Source organism: Puma concolor, chromosome A2, assembly GCF_028749965.1.
Source record: "Puma concolor isolate L17-30 chromosome A2, mPumCon1.1.hap2, whole genome shotgun sequence".
Lineage (NCBI taxonomy): Eukaryota > Metazoa > Chordata > Mammalia > Carnivora > Felidae > Puma > Puma concolor.
Window position 1 is genome coordinate 76,669,953 of NC_141668.1, and position 13,547 is coordinate 76,683,499.

The 13,547-nt window shown below is 36.2% G+C and overlaps 1 long non-coding RNA gene across 2 annotated transcripts in view; it reads left to right on the top strand.

Annotated features, from left to right (window-relative positions):
* The window catches only part of LOC147583276 (uncharacterized), a 417,756-nt gene that overhangs the window by 24,891 nt on the left and 379,318 nt on the right, over nucleotides 1-13,547 (top strand). Inside the window, exon 1 of one of the 2 annotated variants that reach the window (XR_015247764.1) lies at nucleotides 2,614-2,690. The exons of the other annotated variant lie outside the window; for it this stretch is intronic. This is a non-coding gene — a long non-coding RNA (uncharacterized LOC147583276). Of the gene's footprint in view, nucleotides 1-2,613; nucleotides 2,691-13,547 lie in introns of those variants that run through there. 2 annotated transcript variants of the gene reach the window in all.

Here is a 13,547-nt window from a genome sequence, read left to right on the forward strand (position 1 = left end):
ATAAGTATACTTTCATTTTAGTGTCCATGTGTTCATTATAGAACTAAACTTGATTTTTGTACTTTAGTCTTGTATCCTTTGACCTTATTGAAGTCACTCAAGAGTTCTAGAAGTTTTTGTTGTTGATATCTTGGGATTTTCTACAGAGACAATTACGCCACTTACCAGGATGGACAGTTTGCCACCCCCACCTCCAATTTTGATTTATATTGTTTGATTTTCTTGACTTGCTAGAATTTCCAGTACAGTGTTAAAATAAGAGTGCTGAGAGCATATATCCTTGCATTGTTTGCAATGGAAACAAGGGAGAAAATAGTCTATAACTATTGACAGTAATGTTAACAGTAGAATTTCATATATATTCTTTACCAAATTGAGGGAGTTCGCCTCTATTTGTACTTTTCAGAGCATTTTTGTCATGGATAGAAGTTGAAATTTGTTAAATGCCCTTTCTGCATCAATACACTTTACTTTTCTCTCTATAATTTTGTGAATTTGTGTGTGTGTGTGAGTGTGGGGGGAATCTGTACATCTCCTAATAATTGTTAATTGAGTAAAGAAAGTAACGAACTTGTTGTGCTTAGATGTCCACTAATTCAAGTATGTAAGGGAAATGTTGTGGTGGATTACTGCTGAAAATAAAGGACTATAGATTTATGAGTTAGCATCAGACCTTATTATTGCTATAGTATGTGTATAGGTGTATATGTTCCTATATACATACGTAGGTGTTATACGTACCTATATATGTTTATAGGTGGACAGTCTGGTATATAGGAGTGTGTCTGTCTCTGTTTTTATGTAACCAAAGTCCAGGAATGTGTAATTACAAGCTTTTAATGCCTGCCTCTTCCTCTTTCTTTTTATTCTTCCTTTTCTCCCTGATGCAATTATTCACTTAAAGAGTAAGTGGTATCTGCTATTCTGAACCCTCATCCTAATTGCACTGCTGCTGCTTCCTCCTCTAGGACATGAAACTTTCCCCATCTTCCCACTGAGGATACTTTACTAAAAGTGCTGAAAAGTAATTCCTATTCTTACTAAATAGAAGTTCTGTAAGAATAGTGATAGTGCTCATGTCTCTTTCGTTCACTGTTTTATTTTGTAGTGATAGCATAGTATTTGGTATATAATAAGTGCTTAATAATACTTTCTTCATGAATGGATGAGTTAATCCAGTGGTGGCTAGCTGTGCTGGGCCCTAGAAGGCATTTATTACCAGTTTTTGTCTAAGAGCTTATGATTTTGTTACAGAGATAAAATGAATTTCCCTAGATAGTTCAACAGATGATAAAAAAAAAAAAAAAAAAAACACCAAAAAAACAAAATTGCTATTATCAGTGAGCTGGAATTCAAAGATGGGCCAGAGCCTGTCAGTTGTTCCATAGAGGATGGTAGAGTAGAATTTGAATGGGAAAATGTGGTAGAACAGCAATAGTTATGTGCAGCTCAGCTTGGTGGGTTCATGAAAACAAATAGTGATAGGAAAATGTGGATTAGAGGGTTGACCCCCACTCCCCAACCCAAATATTGAATCAGACTTGTACACCTGAAATAAATCCCACATGGTCATGGAATATAATAATTCTGATACTTTCCTGAATCCTATATATTAATATTGTCAGGATTTTCACATGTATATTCTTGAGAACTACTCGTCTCTAGTTTTCTTAGTACTGTCTTTTTCTGGGTTTCTCTTTGAAAGTAATGCTAACTTCATAAAGCTAATTGAAGTATACGCTCCTCTGGTTTCTAGAAGAGATGGTCTAGAATTGGTGCTCATTCTTTTATTTTTGGTCAATTCTAGAAAAAAAACATCAGAATATCCTCTTTTTGGAAGTTTTAAAATAATAAATTCAGCTTCCTCTATCAATTCTTTTACGGTAGGTATGCTGGTAACAAGTTCTTTTAGTTTTGCATCATCTGAGAGGGTTTTGATTTCCCCTTAATTGCTGGAAGCTATTTTCATTGGATGTAGAATTCTGGGCTGATAATATCTTTCTTTAAGCATTTGAAAAATGTTGTGCCACTTTCTGGACTCCATGTTTTCTAATATAAAATAGACTGTCATGCAGATGTTTTTCTCTTGCAAGTAGGTGTCATTTCTCTCATGCAGCTTTCCAAATCTCTTATTTGTTTTTCTTATTTGGAAATTTCATTATGATGAATTTTGGGGTGGATTTCCTTGAGTCTGTCCAATTTTTAGACCACTTAGCTTCTTGAATATATAGGTTTGTCTGTTGCCAACTCAAGAAAGTTTTAAGACCTTATTTGAATACTTTTTAAGCCTTATTCTCTTTCTACTCTAATTCTGGGACTAGGATTTCTTGAATGTTAAATATTTGGTTAGAGTCCACAGGTCCCTGAGTATCACTTTTTTCTTTATTGACTGATGGAAATTGGTAGTTGCAGGAAACAGTCTGAATTTCTGAAAGAGAATTGTTTTCCTTTTTTTCTTCTCTGTCTCACAAAATTATTGGGAGGACCAGAGATGGGAGCTTGAGGGTATATACCTGGAAGTGGGATTGTTAGATAACATGGTAATTCTATTTGTAAGTTTTTGAGGAACTTCCATACTGTTTCCATAGTGACTATATCAACTGAAATTCCAACCAACAATGCACAAGGGTTTCCTTTTCTCCATATCATTGCCAATATTTTTTGTCTCTTTGAGGATAGCTTTCTAACAGGTAAGAGGTTATATCTCCTATCATTGTGGCTTTAATTTGCATTTAACTGATGAAGTCATGGTGAGAATCATTTCTTGTTCTTAGTGACCATTGTTGCCTTTGAAAAAGTATATTACGTTCCTCTGCTCATTATTAATCAGATTGTTTTTTGCTTGTTTTCTTCTAGGCTGTAGTGGTTCCTTATGCATTTTGGATAGTAACTCTTTACCAGAGTTAATACAGGAATGGATACATTCCTTAGGTTGTTTTTTGATTTTGTTAATTATTTCTGTGCAGAAGTTTTCAGTTTCATATAGTCCCACTTATTTTTGCTTTTTTTTTTTGCCTTTCCTTTGGTGTTCTATCCAAAAAAATTATTAAAAAATTTTTTTAACATTTATTTTGGAGAGACAGAGACAGAGCGCAAGTGGGTGGGAACAGAGAATGAGAGGAAGGCGGAATTTAAAGCAGGCTCCAGGCTGTGAGCTGTGAGCACAGAGCCCAATGCAGGGCTCGGACCCACGAACCATGAGATCGTGACCTGAGCTGAAATTAGACACTTAATGGACTGAGCCACTCAGGCATCCCTTAACTTTTCCTCTTTATTTCTACAGTGGTTCATTCTGTGGTGTCTCTTTCTACTTGGATTCCTTCTAGAGTAATCTTCATTTGTCTCTTTACACCAACTCTGTTGCTTAACCATCCTGAATGCCTCAACATTTATGATGTAAAATTTAGATTGATGTTTTATTTGATAGCTTCTATACTTCATTTTTTTGGGTAATACTGGGTTCTAACTTTTTGTTCACTAGTCATATTTTTTTCTGATGTGATTTCATTTTCATAAGTATATAAAAGTATATGTAAGTATTTCAAAAGTATATAATTAGTATATAATTTAGATTTCACCTTTTATCTTGCAATATTTTTAATTGGCTTTAACTGCAATTTTTTTCATTGTTGATATTAAGTAGGACAGAATTTCCTGTATTTGAGGAGAAAGTGCCTGTTGAGCAGAAATGAAGGTCACAATTGCTTTTCCAGCTTCAAAACTAGATTTCCTCTTAGGTTTCACTGTAATAAATAAAAAAAAAATACTTATCTGCATAGCTATACCTTTAATTCTTAGATCACCTCTGCAGCTTTTTTTTTTTTCATTAGGATGTAAATCTGCTTTCTCTTTCATACCCAATAGTTTTTACCCCAAAGAAGAGGTGATCTGCTCTGACCAGTTTCTGTTCATTGTAGAGTTTTGACTATTTTTGAAATCCTGGCTGCTTCAGGCTGCCCCAACACCCCCAGACTTTTCTGCAATCCTCTTGTACACACCTACTAATAGGAACTTGTGAAGTTTCCCAGTGGTTATGAGTGTCCTCTGTTTGGCCATTTGAGTCTTCCATTCTGAGTGAAGACCTCTTTGAGAATGAATACTTGGGATTCCTAGCTTCCTTGGTTTTTAGAGCCCACCAGAGTTCTCTGTATTCCTTTTGCTTATTCCAGCCTAGTTGTTGTTTTCCCTAGGATTTTGCTGCTGTCAGTGTTTTAAATACACTTGTTTTTATACTGGGATTTACAGGATAATTTATCACCTTGTTTTACAGTCTATTCTGTTTATTGCTGCATAACAAATATGCCCCAAGTGTATTGCCTTAGAACAATTTATTATTGGTATTTTTGGGTCATGGATTCAGGCATGGCATGGTATGGGTGTCTTGTCTGTTTCACAGTGTTGGAACTGCAGGTGAGGTGACTGGAATGGTTGAGAGTGTGGGAACATCTGGGACTTGCCAGGCCTCCCTTTATCTCTTCACATGGCTCACATTGGCTTCTTCAGACTAGAGTAGACTCAAGGTATTTGAAGATCTTACATAGCAACTAAAGTCTCCAGGAGACCAACATGAAAGCATCCAGATTTCTTAAAAGCTCGGCCTGAAAATGACATAATATCTCTTCTGCCTGTTGTAACTCAAAGCAGTCACAGGCCAGCCAAAACTCAAGGGCAAGGCAAATAGATCTGCCTTTTGATGGCAGGAATGTCTAAGAGCTGTGGCCTCCTTCAATTGACTATAATAACCTAGTTAGCTTTTTAAAAATAACAGCTTTATTGAGATAAAATTCACATATCCTGTAATTCATCCACTGGAAAATGCACAGTGTAATGATTTTTGGTATATTAATAGAGTTGTGCAACTTTTGCACAATTTTGGAACATTTTTATCACCCACAAAAGAAACCCTGAACCAATTAACAGTAACTCTGATTTTTGTTAGCTTTTTAAAAGGGATTTGGAGACTGAAATAAAAAATGACACAGGACCACCCCCATTTTGCTCAAACTTGTGATAGGTTTTTATTTAAAGGGACTATTTCTGGTTTCTGAGATATGTATTATTGAGAATAAGGCACAGATGCAATTTTAAAAATACATCCGTAATATGAGAATTTTATCTTCCCTGTTTTCTACCAGATGTTATAGGGGAACAAATGAAATGATGAAAATAAAAACAGTTTTAAAAAGTTGAAAATCCATCCTGCATGTATTATTTGTGGTTCCTTAAATTTTAAACAGAGGAAAATGAAGTATTTTGAGAACATATTACCGTAGATTTTGTATATTTCTCAGTAGTTATAGTATCAATCTTCCTGTATTAAATTATGAATATACATATTCCTCGCATTTAAAGCAGTGAATTCTAAAATTTTGCCAATAAAGTGCATGTTCACCTATACAATCCTGTTTTCTCCTGAGAACCAATTTTAAAGCTGAACTTAAAAATCTAGAAAATACATACCGACAGATTTCGAGTGTGGTTTGTGCAGCAGTGCCTTGGTAAGGAGAGCTTGATCATCCAGTGCTGGGGCTCCTATCCTTCCTTTCCTATACCTTCTGTCTTATCCCAGCCTGGATCTCTGCCACAAGGCTGCCTAGGTCCCAGGCATGGATGACCATGTAACTGATGACTTTCCTAAATTCAGAGTTGATAAAGGGGAGAAGCTCGATCTTTTTGCACTTACGATTGGAGTAATCATATGATACATACTACCAATTGTGATGCTTTTGTCTTGGAGAAACGTTAAACAGGACACGCCCCTGGGGATAACAGATGTACATTGGGCTACTCCTGAGCAATCAAAGTGCATGGCCACTACCTAAAGATATATCTTACTTTGTTTTTCTTTTAAACTTTCTGTGTCACTTGGTGACTGAAGCATAGGGTGCTTTTCTCTCTGGATAGTCTTTCAACAAAGAGACTAGTCATATTGGGCATTGGCACCTGGGGGAGAAGATGGATTTAAGGTGAGGTATGCCTCTACCAATATGGAGGTATAAATATGACATATAGTCACATATTGACTAGTTTGAAGTGAAATGGTGACCTAGTCATTTAATTAGTCAGGTTTGGAAGGTGTGTTTTTTTTTTTGTTCTGTTTTTACCAGATTCACAGATACTTGGTTTTCTGTAAAATTATGCATAAAAAATGCCTAATCATAAGAGAGTGTCTATTATGAACAGGTAGCTTAAATTCTGTCTCCAAATTTGATTCTCCATTTGTCTGTTGCTAGAGATTGTCTTGGGCTTAGTACATGTCTAATCTTAGTTTTGTTCCCTTAAAAAAATAAGGATAATACTAGTCCCTACCTCACATGGTTGTTTGAAGGCATACCAAGGTGAGATATGCAAAAAGCCTTCTATGTACTTAGTCTTATATAAATCATATGGGAGGTATTACTATTAACTGGTAAAGCATTTGGGCTCTGAAATGAAAATTCTTGGTTCTAAATTTCTGTTTCATAATAACTTATTTGGCATGTATCTTCTATATTAATCTCTCACTGAAACTCAGTTCTATCTATAAGATGAGGATACAACCAATACCTTCTTCATAGGATTGTTTTAAGAATCGAAGGATATATAATGTATGATAATATTGTAGCCTAGTGCCTGGAAAATGCTAAGCACTTGTACATGTCAGTTATTACTAGTGGGATCATTGGTCACATTAACAAGGACAATAGAAAACTAGGAAAGAACTTGTATTAAAACAGGGTTTAATCGAGATTGTTCTTTGTTACTTTTTTCCTACGGAAGTCTGACAAAGATTTGAAGGTTTTTTTTTTTCCTTTTGTCAGGCTGTAGGTATGTTCTTTTGATGTATAAATATGGTTTTCTTTGCTGCATTAGAATCTTAAATCTGGAGTCATAAAAGACCATTAAGTGAAAAAAGGATTATCTACTTGTTCTTCTGTCAACCTGTACATCAAGCATGACTCTATCAGGGGGCCTTGGCTTGTAGGACACACTGGAGCAGAGGACCGTGGACTTGCTCTATCTCCACTGCTCAACCCAGCACAGTTTTTGCCACTGAACCTGCACAAGCCTGGACTCCTGGCCCAGATAGGATCCGGTTCCCAGGAGGAAGAGGTGGCCCCCTGCCAGTGACCTAGAATTAGGGTATTGTGATGTTTCAACATTTGATCTGCTGATTTTTCTCAGCTATGTTGTGGGCCTCTCCTGTTTGGCCATCAGTACCACAGTGTGGTTTCGTGTGTCTCCTACCACTGACCTAAATCCTCTTCAAAACAGACCGTAGTGTCAGAACTCTGTTTCTAATGCAAGATTTGAGATTGATTTCATAGCTAGGGCAAAGCTAATTTGGACTCCCCCAACTTATAGTTAGGGAAGAATCTATAACTGTATGAAGATATTTTATCTGATTTAAGCACTCAGTGTATGTCTTACAAAGGTCTCCACCTTCAGATATATAAAGAAACAGCTTGTTCATGTCTTACAAGTGATCTGATCTTGGTCACAAGCTACTGACTGGGTTAAAACCGGCCCCTTCAGGTTTATGTTCAGTGTTTCAGGATTCTACTTGCTTTTCATATTTCTCCCTGAAATGGAGTCAGAGTGTAAAAAGGTGCTCACTGTCTTCCTTGGCATCAGAAAAAGGGCTGTAGTTGTGTGTGTCTGTGTGTGTCCTTGTGCTACGCTCTGGATTCATTGCTGGGTTCTGCAGCAATTCTTACAGCCTTTAATAGCTAGATGTGCTGGCATACTCTGCTGGAGTTTGAGGCTGAAGAACATGAGGTCTCTCCTCTCTTGGCTTGGACGGGACCTATGGTCATACCTGCCGTTTTGACCCTAACTCAGTTCTTCCAAGCACAGTGGTTGCCACAGAGGTGTGGCTATGATTCTCTTTTGCTTACTAGCCTGCAACGTCTGAGGCCTTCAGATACAGGTGTTAACTCCTGTTAGTCATCCCATCGATCACCAGACATCTCATCAGTTACCTTCCATGACCCTCTTTAGGGCATGTGAGAATTTCTGTTGTTGTTTTTTTTTTTTTTTTTTCCATGTCATCTTAGCCAAATTAGAGATCTCTATTCAGGCCCTTTCTCTCCCTAATATGGCCATGTCACTGACTTCATGCTGAGACAGCTTCTCTAGGTTGACTGTTCTCCTCCCCAAGTGTCAAAGCAAATGTGGAGGAAAAGCCCTCCCAAGCTACTGAGAATGGAAGAGAAGTAGGACTTGTCTTAGTTCTTCATTGATTAATACAGACTATTTTCCTTCCTGCCTAACTAAAGAAAGGAACTCTGAGTTTTGAATCTCTTGTTACATATTCTACCTCTAATTAGTTCTGCTTCTTAAAGTCCTTGACTGTCTATATGTCATTTCTCTTCATTTTCGGAAGAATTCAGCTCATTTCTTCTTCCAATGCCACAACTGTCCTAATTCTTGATGATGCCCAACATCTACAAGATCCTCCAATATCTTTGGTCTTCTATCCTTCAATGACAACTGGTCTTAATTCTGCCACTCAATCCTGTTTATAGCCTAGATTTTTGTCATTATTATTAATGATACCTCTTGTATCATTTTAATATCTAGCTTCTCCTTCTCTGACCATCCCTTTTAACTCTCCAGCTGACTTGCTTTAATGGTTCTGCTCCAACAGCCCTTTGACACTCAGGGACTTGAAATGAGCTCATCTACCACTTTTTCCTCACATCATTTTTCTGTGACAATTCCGTGTTTCACTATTATAATAATTCCTTTGCTAAAAAACCACACTTCCCTTAGGTCTCTCTTGTTTCAATATACTACCTGCCTCTAGTTAAAGCCAACGGTTTGTAGTGCCCATGCCCATGCATAAAAAGTTCAGCATGGTTGGAGAAAAACTTTTCACCATGTTGACTGATCTCATTTTAAATTTATGACACCTTCAGGTGCGTCCTAATGATGCCCAGCAACCATTTACATTTCCCTTGTATATTCACCCCCTCAGTCCTTATATAACTTTTCAGACCTTTTCTTTCCTCCAGAACCTTTATCACCTCTTCCCTCATTATCCTTCTCTGCTGATGATAATAAAATAAAAACAATTAGAAGACAATTTGCCTTGGTTTATTCCTTCTCCAGTTTCTACCTACGTATATCAAGATCCCATGTTCTGCCTTAACTCCTTTATGTGAATGAATTGTCTAAATTCCTAGCAAAGGAAATATCACTATTTGTGCACAAGACTTAATTCCCTTATCCTTTAAAGAGCTTTCTGATGATTTTCCTTTCTCATTCATGAATCATCAATTCTCTTTCCTTTGAACTTTTCCATGAGCCTATAGTGATTTCTCGTAACAAAATGAAACAAACTGCCTCTACTTTTTTTTCCAACTACTACACTTATTTCTCTGATTTATAGCAAAGCTCTTAAAGATTTGACTCTGTGCATTGACTCCAATTCTTTCTTCTCTTCTGGACTGAACCTACTGAAATCAGATTTCACAGCCAGCACTCTTTTGAGAATGTTTGTGGTGTTCACCAATGATATCCAAATTGCTAAATGCCATGGCATTTATTTGAATGTCTTAACAACAATTCAGAACTAACATGTTTCAGCCTGAACTCTTCATCTTGTCATCCCCATCTCAAAATCAACATCATCCTTTACTTGTAAAAAATAATTCAGATTCATGCTTGAGTACCCTGTTTACCTTTCAGTGCACATCTAATCTGGCAGCACATCAAGCAGGCTCAACATAAAAATTACACCTATGAAATACAAAAATTTTAAACCACCTCCACTTCTACCGTTGTTGAGTAAGCACATATCCCCTTGCTTTGTTAGCAATACCATCTTGACTCTATTCATGTCCTTGACTTCGTCATCCTATTTACAATGAAGCTGCCAGATAGAGACTTTTAAAACACATAAATCACTAATCTGTATGGTACTGGAGTGGTGGATACATGACTCTATACATTTATTAAAATCCATACAAGAGGTTTGTTTTTTAACTTCATGGGGTAAAACATAAAGCAAAAATAATTCAATTCTTTTGTTGAAACTCTCTACAGTTTGAGCCCAAGTCCTTAAAGTGGCCTACAAGTCCATTGTACTTTAGTCCTACTGAACCCTCTGTACCTCAAACACAAAAGATAGTCTTGTTTTTAAGTTTTTTTTTTAAACATTTATTTATTATTGAGAGACAGACACAGAGCATGAGCAGGAGAGGGGTAGAGAGAGAGGGAGACACTGAATCTGAAGCAGGCTCCAGGCCGAGCTGTCAGCACAGAACCTGACGCAGGGCTCAAAATCACAAATTGTGAGATCATGACTTGAACCGAAGTTGGTCACCCAACCAACTGAGCCACCCAGGTGCCCCAAAGGATAGTCTTGTTTTAGGATCATTGTACCATAGTCAAAGAATGTGGACTTAATATTGATAATTAAAAATATATTTTCATAATTGATCTAATATGTGGCCAGTTTTTCTAAATGGCCAGGGAGCATTTTAAAGGGAGTATTATTTCTTTGTGAGAGTAGGTCTAGGAATAAATTTCTAAAACCAAATTTATTATTTGTTATTAATTATTATCTCCATAGTATCATTTTACTTTTGGCTACTTGGTCAAATACTGAGAAAGGACATTAAAATATTTCACAGAAGTGAAATCTTCTTATATAACATGATTAGGACTGGAACGAATCAATTAATCCAAAATGTCTGTTAACACAAGGGATAAAGAAAAATGATGTATATGTATTGAAAACGTCTTCTTCTTTTTCCTTTTCTTTCTATCTTGTGTTTTGTTTTTTGGTTGAAAACATTATGTATATTTACTTGCTAATCTTCTGATGCAGGGCCAAAGTCTTAGAGTGTGGGCCCTAATTTGGAGTTCTGATATTTGTGTGGCTTACACCACATCACTTATGTAAGGTCTGTCATACTGGATTTTTAAAGTGGAGAATTCAGAGACATTATTGAAAGTGATCTGAGTATAGAACAACACGTCTCAGTTTTTATAATTAATATTTGATCTCCCAATAACTTAAATTTGTGTCCCGCACCTAATCTGACAAGACTGTTTAAGAAAGCCACATTGATTTTAAGCTTAACAAACTAAGTTTTAATTAAGTATAAACTTTAATTTTAACATACATTTAATACACAATATATCTATATATATTTAATATACAGTAGCAGGTTCAATATCAAGTACAACAGATGTAAGCATGTTTGGGAACAAATGTGACTGACCCTTGGTAAGCATACAGTTTAATTAGCGGGAGTGGAAGAATAGAGCATCCAGTGGGAGCAACCCATCAGTGGTTAGTGTTTGGACCATAGATGTGTCAGCATGTTTTTCAGAGGAATAGAAATTGTCAGTTAATCTAGAGAGTCAGTTAAGAGAGCTCTTACTGCATTATTATGTTTCTGTTAATGTCAGCTTTTATTTTCAACACATTTTTTCCTTTGTTTTATGCTTTATTTGATGCATAAAAGTTGATGACAGTTCCAGTCTTTGAGCATTGCCCTTTCATACATAAAAGTAACATTCTTTGTTCCTTTGAAGCTTTCACCTTAAATTTGAATTTGTCTCTTACTGTTACTGCAACCTTTCTTTAATGCCCCTTATCTCTTGGCTTTGTTTGCTTTTATAGCTGGAGTTTGATAGTTATGATATTTTTCCCTTTTATAATTTGGAAGGCCTCCAAATTGCTTGAGATGAATTTTAAGAATTTAAAAAACTTTGTGGATTTGGTATTACTCAAAAGTAGAAGCTTCAATAACTGTCAATTTTCCTCTTTTTGATGAAGTATTGGCAAACTTCCAATTTCTTCACTTTTACCTAACTTAAAACTTGTAACATTTTCCATAATCCTTTCCATACTCATTATGATTCTTCATAAATACTTATACATGAACACATACACGTGTATGGTCACTTGAACACATGTGTGCACACATGCACACACATTTAATGCTCCCTAACGCATTCCTTCTTCATTGGCTACTTATCTTGGTTAATTTACTGGTGTATAACTTTAAATTGCTTCCTCCCCCTGCAATGGCACATAAATGATGTACTTTTCACACCATATTTTTATCTGAAAAAATTGCTTCTATTTATTTCCAGAATGGCAACTTATTAAACTGTAGATTTCATGAATTGGAACCCTTTCCTTTTAATATGAATAAATGTTAGTAGATATTAGGTTTTTTTCATCTTGACTGCATTAAATGCTATGTGATCAAATTGTTCTTCTTTGTAGGTGAATTTTTTTACCCTGTGGGTACTTAGAGCCTTTTTTCCCCCTTTTCTCTCAAAAGTGAATAATTTGGGTCACTTGGGTGGCTAAGTCGGGTAAGTGCTGGACTCTTGGTTTCATTTCTCAGGTCATGATCTCACGGTTGGTGACACCGAGCCCTGTGTTGGGCTACACACTGATGGCACAGAGCCTACTTGGGATTCTCTCTCTCCCTCTCTCTCTGTTCCTCCTCCACTATGTGTGGTATCTCTCTCTCTCTCTTTTTCAAAATAAAATTAAAAAAAAAAGAATAATTTTACCAGGTGTATGGTGAAGACTTTTTAGCTATAGATTTGATCCTAAATATGTTCTCTTAGTGTACTCTGGTTATTCCAACCCATCTGTTCTGTTTTCCCTTGCAGGAAATCTTATTCTGAATATTAAATTTCTGCTCTCTGTTCTCAAAGTCTTTTGTTTTTTCCTTAGACCATATTCTGTGTGATTAATAAAGCCTCTCATCCAAAGCAGTGATTGAATTCTGATATTGTTGATTGTACTTTGTTGTTATTAATTTGAGAGCGTTTGAGAGCAAGAACATGAGCAGGGAAGAGTGGCAGAGAGGGAACCTTTAAGTAGGCTCCACTCTCAGTGCAGCCTGATACAGGGCTTGATCCCACCACGTTGGGATAATGACCTGAGCCCAAATCAAGAGTTGGGTGCTGAATAGACTCAGTCACCCAGGTGCCCTGCTTACTTGGCTTTTAAATAGCTTCTGAGCCTATATATCTTCTAATACCATTTAAAACTCTATAGAGCTTAAAATTTTTTTTAGCTTTACCCGCATGATCATCTTTGTCTTTATGTAAGTATATTTGCTTATCAGTCAGAGTCTATTCAATTTGAGACAGCAAAGCACTTTTTGTCCAGTTTTCTTTTGCTGGACAAAAGAAATGGACAGCTTCAAATGCACACTTTTGCATCTGTACTTTAGATGTTGTAATTACTTTCATTTTTGTGTGGCAGATTTATTTCATGAGTTTTTATATGAATGCATTGGGGAAACTCTAATTAGTTCTGCTATTTGTTCCAAAATAGTAGATGTAGATTCTCCTTGGTTCTTTCTCTTCTTTGTTTATGAAGGTCTCATAATTATGCCCTTGAAAATTTAACTAAAATGCTAGATTCCATAAGTAAATGTGATGAGTTTAGTTATTAACTAGCCTGAGGAAGTGTGGGCATTTTTCATTGTTTTAACAGATATGAAGGGCCTGTAGTCCTTACTGGGTTTTCTTTTCCATCTGCTTTGAGTTATAAACTATTTGTTTTTATATAGTCCTTTTAA